At 37.1% G+C, this 6,983-nt stretch overlaps 1 protein-coding gene across 2 annotated transcripts in view; it reads left to right on the top strand.

The window, feature by feature from the left end:
- The first annotated feature begins 38 nt into the window (after nucleotides 1–38).
- The window catches only part of COLGALT2 (collagen beta(1-O)galactosyltransferase 2), a 110,628-nt gene continuing 103,683 nt past the window's right edge, over nucleotides 39–6,983 (top strand). For both annotated transcript variants that reach the window (XR_013529000.1, XM_008984851.5), the window contains exon 1: nucleotides 39–127. The gene's annotated coding sequence lies outside the window, so the exon portion shown is untranslated. The remainder of the gene's footprint in view (nucleotides 128–6,983) is intronic.

Below are 6,983 nucleotides of genomic sequence, written 5' to 3'. Positions count from 1 at the left end.
ACCCGTGCCCGGCCAGAAACAGCTGCGCGCGCGCCTGTGGGTTCCGCTTCCTCGAGACTCGCCGTGGTTGCACGAGAAGGCTCTGAATCTGGGAGGAAAGTTGCGTCAGCCCCCCCTTCTGACCAAGGTAGTAAGAACCTGCGCGAACGCTCTCTAGTTTAGTCTCTAGTTTTGCTCTGCGTTTATTCAAATCCGAGCAAGTTCTAGCCTGAAAAATATTCAAGAGTAGCCCGCGCCTGGAAGCTCTTAATCCTCTTTAAGTCAGTGCTGCCTATAGTTCTTTGAGAAAGTTGGGGGATGTATACGTTCTCTTTGCCTTTAACAGTGGGGTCCTGGTTTCTGATTCCTGAGAACCGGAAAAGCCTTACTCAGTGCCTTGACAAAAATCTTTGAAGTAGAACCGTAGTTACAGGCTGGACCCATGTTTCAGTATTAGAGGAAACACGAGTTGCTGAATGAGTGTTCAGAAAGCTAGGATACAAACTGGCACAAGCATGTGATCTGGAAGCCAAGGATGAGGAGTTTCCGGCAGGCAGAGTAGCACATTTTAAGCATTTTTTATTTACTGTGAGCGAAATGGGAAACTGTTGGAGGCTCCTGTTATGTTTTCATAGGATCACTCTGATGTGTTGAGGATGGACTGTAGGGAGCAAGGACATAAACAGGGACTGGTGAGGAGGCTATCGCATTTACCAAGACAAGGATGACTCAAAATCCGAAGTTCCAGGCAGGACAGAAATTCAACTTTCAACCATGATAGGCTAAGACCCTACTGGACCATCCCCAGCAGAAAACAAGTTGAACACAATACAAAAAGCTGAATATACTGGAGAGTGAACAGCAGACTGGTAGGAAGGGCAAGCTTGCTTAAAGATGAGGAACTCCACAAGAACATTCCCCTCTCTGGCATTTAACTTGGGGCTAAGTGCAGTCCAGAAGTTAGGCTCAGCAGCAGCAGCAGCAGCAGCAGCAGCAGCAGCAGCAGCAGCAGCAGCAGCAGCAGGTGTGTGTATATAAAACTTATTGGTTATTCTTATCTGGGGAAGCAGAAAAGTGAAGCCAGAATAGTTTGAATTCCGAAGAGGTTAAGAAATCCCAAGGAAGGATCAGAGAGTGGATCCCCAAACTCTGTCAATCCACATCTCTGAGAGCTCCTGAACCACTCAAAACAGAATCACAGCAGCTCAGTTAAAGACAAAAAATCTGAACTGAGATCAGAGTTGTCTCCAAAGGGAGAGAGTTTGCAGTTAAAATCTAGCCAGAAAAATTACCTACGAATACAAAGGAAATAACACTTATCAGAGAAAAATAATAGAATCCACACTCTCCACTTAACACTCATAAAGTCCAGTATACTATCCCAAATTATCTGACATATGAAATTCAAGAAAATGGATTGCATACTCTAGAGTTTGACCCTGAGATGAATCAGAAGTTGAAACTGACAGATAAGGATTTTAAAGTGACCATTAAAACAATTTCAATGAAGTAAAACATGTTTTCAATGAATGAAAATCTCAAGAGACAAACAGAAAATCTCAGCAAAAAAAGAAAAAAAAAGATTTTTAAAACCAAATAGAAATTCTGAAGATTGAAAATTATAATTTTAAAAATAAAAAAATTAACTGGGTTAATTTAACAGCCAGAAAGAAATTACAGAAGAAAAAGTAGGGAACTTGAAATAGAGCAATATAAATTATTAAAAGTAAACAACAACAAGAAAAATTATCTTTAAAAAGTGAGTAGATCCACAGAGATTTGATTCAACATGCATGTAAATAACAGAAGTAGAAAAAAACAAGGGACAGAAAAAAACTGTTGAAGAAAGAGTGGCCAAAATTTCCCCAAATTTAATGAGAGACATTTGCCAGTACAAAATGCTAAATATACAACAACTAAAATAAACACAAAGAATTCTACATTTTAATCAAACTATTGAAAGTCAAAAAGATAAAGAGAAAAGCTTGAATCCATTAAAAGAAACAACATATCATACACAGGGAAAAGAAGGGCATCTATTATTGAATGAGATGTAAAGTCACACATGAAGATTCATATATTGCCCTCAAATATATTACATTTGAATGAACCTTTGCCTCCACAAAGCAGCTGCAAAACCCGAAAGAGGAAAATGGCACTGAAATTAATAGGGCCATTGAAGCATGAATCACTGAAACACTTGAATAGTGCTTGGAAGTGAATAAATCTGACTCCTAAAGATCCAAATTAGTTCATATGATGGCATTTTTAGAAGCATTAAGAGTGTTTTGTTGCTAATCTGAGTAGGGGAAAAATTTTATAAATCATTAAGGATTTCCAGCGGGATTAGGGACTATGTGAACCAGCCTCAAACATCTTCAGGAGAAGAATTTCAGCTTATGTTCAAGAAAAAAGAAATTGGAGATAGGAAAAACTAGAAGGATGAAGAAAGAACCATAAATCAAAAAAGCAACAGATAAATGCCATCCTTTGGCAAATAGATTAAATACTGTTGCTTAGAAAAAGCATGATACATTCAGGCATAAATATTACATACTTCTGACTTTTAATGTCCTTGTCTATTTAAGAGATGGAGAATGAAAAGGGAGTGTCTCTTAGCTTCCCTGTTAAGCAATGGAAACTGAAGTCTTGGTGATTGGGAATTGCTAAAAGTGAACACAAAGGATTTGGAAACACTTAGACAACCTAGTATTTACAGTGCAGAATCAAATGACTGTTGCAGCAATCTAGAGTGAAATCCCCTAGAGAACAGAGGAGAGTTTCGGTGTCTGGTAACCTGGAGGATTTCTCCTTTTGTAAAATGCTTCAATAGTTCACTTTAGAGAACCAAAGTAGTGAGAAAAAAGGCTAGATAAGAAACAACGAATAAAATCCCCTGAGTGTATTGGATTTAATAAAATTCATTGTAATCTGGCACTTGCTGACCTCATTTCCCAATGATATCCTGAGCCAGACCATTTTATTCCTACAAAAATCTGTAATGTCTAGCCAGAGACATATTAATTCAGTAAGAGTCTCAAGAGGAAATGCGAACATTAAATTGTGATGTGAATCTCTAGTGTGAAAAAAAAGAAGAAAAAGCTTTTTCACACTATTATATGAGACAGTGATCCCATGCTGAAAAATGTTGTCTAGGATTCTGGATTAGCTTTTTCATTCATTGGCTGTAAGGATGCTCATATATATCTTTTTCCTTTTTTTTTGTAACCGACACACACAATTTCCCATTCTCTGTGTTTCAAGAACAGAGAAAGATTCAAGAAAGAGAATAATTCAATATTATAAAGATGGCAATTTCCTCCAAAGTTATTTACAGATTCTAGCAATTCCAATTAAAATCCCAAGAAGGATTTTCTTAATACCTGATAAGCTGATTCTGAAATTTGGGCATAAGGGACCAAAGATAACCAAGACCCTTTTTATGAACAAAAGGAAGGAAACTCTTATGAAGTTAAAATTCTGAAATATAAAATATCTTATAAAGGTAAAGTTTTAAACAAAATTTAAATTCTTGTAAATATATCTAATTACAAGGATGTGACATTGGCACATGGATAGGTAAAACCAACGAAACAAAGTAGGGAGCCAGAAAGCAGACTCATACGAATGTGGGCAGAAGTAACACTGCAGATGCAAGAAGGGAAGGAGAGAGTGTGATTGGCTACATGGCGTGGAGGCAAACACTTTTAAATCTCTAGGAGAGAATATAAAAGAATATTTTATGACCCCAAGAGAGTGATTTCTTAAACAAGACACAAAAAACACAGACCATATGGGAAAAATTTGGCAATATAACTGTATTTCAGTTAAGAATTTCCAACACAGAGAGTGGGGTGAGGGGAAGACATCTGGAACACATAATTGAAAGAAAAGATACCCAGAATCTATAAAGAGCTCCTAAAAATCAATTAGGAATTAAAAAAAAAAACCACTCCTCGGGTTAAAAAAAAAATGAGAATAAACAGAAAAACAGATTAAAAGGCCAGCAAATATGACTTGATGTTCAGCCACATTGATTAAGAAAATGCAAATTGAGGTAAGAAGATACCTTAATTCACCAGATTAGCAACAAAAGCCAAGAGTTGGCATAAAAGTAGACCAAAGGATAGATGCACAAATCCTATGATCCAACAATTATAATCCCAGGTATATATTCTAGAGCAATTTTTTTTTTTTTTTTTTTGAGACGGAGTTTCGCTCTTGTTACCCAGGCTGGAGTGCAATGGCACGATCTCGGCTCACCGCAACCTCCGCCTCCTGGGTTCAGGCAGTTCTCCTGCCTCAGCCTCCAGAGTAGCTGGGATTACAGGCACGTGCCACCGTGCCCAGCTGATTTTTTGTATTTTTAGTAGAGACGGGGTTTCACCATGTTGACCAGGATGGTCTCGATCTCTTGACCTCGTGATCCACCTGCCTCGGCCTCCCAAAGTGCTGGGATTACAGGCTTGAGCCACCATAGAGCAATATTTTTAAATGAAATGCCAGGACCTGTTAGTGGTTGTGAAATAAATTAAGTGGGTTGAGTACAGTTTTTAAGAAGGAATTATGTAAAACATATATAAAGTTTCAATCAACAACTTGAATGAATCTCATAAAAATCTGATGTATAGTCAAACTGTTAGTTATAGAAGAGTATATAAGACATTTGATTTATATAAAATTCAAGTACAGCAGTTTCATTCATAATAACCCAGAAGTAGAAACAACCCGAATGTCTTTCCCTCTGCTGATGAATATATAAAATGATATGTCCATACAGGGGAATATTATTTAGCATTACAAAGGAATAAAGAACTCTGGCTACAACATCAATAAACCTTGAAAACAGTAAGTGAAAGAAGCCAATCACAAGGGATCACATGTTGTAGAATTCCATTTATGTGTAATGTCTAAATTAGGTAAATCTACAGAGACAAAGTAAATTAATGAGAGAGGAGGGTGAGCTGGGAGATATGAGGATTGATCACTAATGAGTATAGGTTTCTTTTTGTGGTAATAAAAATGTACTAAAATTGATTGTGATCATGTTGTATAACTATTAAAACCCTTTGCATTGTATACTTTAAATAGGTGAATTGTGTGGTATTTCAAATGCAGGCAAAACTAACACACATTTAGGAGATGTACTAGAGTTCTCCAGAGAACAGAACCAGAGAGAGAGAGAGAGAGAGAGAGAGAGAGAGAGAGAGAGAGAGAGAGAGAGGAGAGAGAGAACCAGAGAGAGAGACAGAGAGAGAGAGAGAGAGAGAGAGGAGAGAGAGAGAGAGAGAGAGAGAGAGAGAGAGAGAGAGAGAGAGAGAGAGAGAGAGAGAGAGAGAGAGAGAGAGAGAGAGAGAGAGAGAGAAAGAGAAAGAGAGAGAAACAGAAGACTTTAAGGAATTGGCTCATGTGATTGTGGGGCCTTGAAAGCCTGAAATATGTGCAGCTAGGCTGGCAGGCTGGAGACCCAGGAAAGAGCTTATGTTGCAGTCTTGAGTCGCAATGCCATCTGTGGTCAGAATTCCTTTCTTCCTGGAGAATCCCATTCTTTCCTCTTACTGCCTTCAACAGATTGGATGGCAACCCACATTACAAAGAGTAATCTGCTTTACTCAAAGTCTACTGATTTAAATGTTAATCACAATAGAAAAATATCTCACAGCAATATCTAGACTGGTTTGACCAAGCAACTGGGCATCCTAGCCCAGAGAAGTTGACCCATAAAATTAAGCTCACAGGAGGTAAATGTTCTAAACAAAAGGAAGAGATTGATTAACGCAAAATTCAGTCTAGTATTTATCTCTGGAAAATAGAAATTGTGACAAGAGGGGACCCGCGCAGGGCTTCAAAGTTAATGTTTCTCAATGTGGGTGCTGGGTATATGGATATTGATTTTATTAGTAGTATTTAAATTAGTATATTAGTTTATGGATTATATCTGTTAGTTTATAATGTATTTCATGTTTCATTAAGTATTTTATTAAAATTTTTATAATATCTAGAGTACAAAGGGATAGTAAGTTAGTCAGTGTCTATAAATACACAGTTGCATATATGCAACCTTAAATAATGCCTAGCTTTGTAAACATGAAAAGACATCAAAAGCAATCCATGGTCCAAAAAATATCCCATCTCTATCTCTAGATATTTAGTCAACATCTGCTATCAATGTGGGCATTGAGTCTCACTGAAGAGGACTGAGTACAAACCCACATTGAAAACTTGCAAATTCAAAATGCCTTATTAAAATTACCCCAAAACGTTAATCGTGGTTGTGGTGGGATAGTGGATTGTGAGAGTTTTTCCCTCCTTTTTTTCCCCTCATTTTCAACATTTTTAAAAGTCTATAGTAAAATACACTTTAATAAATCATTGAATTTTAGAGCCTTTGGCCTAGAAGGACTAATCCATCACTCCACATTCATGTTAAAATATCTCTTAACAGCGTATTTACTTGGCTTTAAATGTCCCTCCCTCCTTTCTTCTATTCCTCTCTCCTTCTCCCTCTCTCTGTCCTTTCTTCCTTCTTTCTCTTCCTTTCCTTCCTTCCTTCTTTTCCTCCCCAAGTAAAACATTCAGTACAACATTAAACAGATGTAATGAGACCTGACATTCTTGTCTTGTTCCTTATCACAGGAGGAGCACTCAGCCTTTCACCATTAAGGATGATGTTAGCTGTAGGGTTTTTGTAGATGCCATTTATTACATTGAGGAAGTTCCCTTCTATTCCTATATGCTGACAATTTTTATGAGGAGTGCATGTTGGATTTGTAAAATGCTTTCTCTGTATTTCCTGAGATTATCATGTGCTTTTTCAAGTTTGTTAACAAATTGCATGGATTGATTTTTTTCTCATTTTCTTACTGTGGTGAAATACATAAACATAAAATTTACTATTTTAAGTAGTATTAAATACATTCATAATGTTTTGGAACTGTTACCCATATCCATCTCCATTACTCTTTTATCTTTTTTTTTTTTTTCTGAGACAGAAGCTCTCTCTA

Source organism: Callithrix jacchus, chromosome 18 (assembly GCF_049354715.1).
Source record: "Callithrix jacchus isolate 240 chromosome 18, calJac240_pri, whole genome shotgun sequence".
In the NCBI taxonomy this organism is placed as follows: domain Eukaryota; kingdom Metazoa; phylum Chordata; class Mammalia; order Primates; family Cebidae; genus Callithrix; species Callithrix jacchus.
The sequence above is the reverse complement of the archived record's forward strand: the minus strand, read 5'-3'. Positions and strand labels throughout refer to the sequence as shown.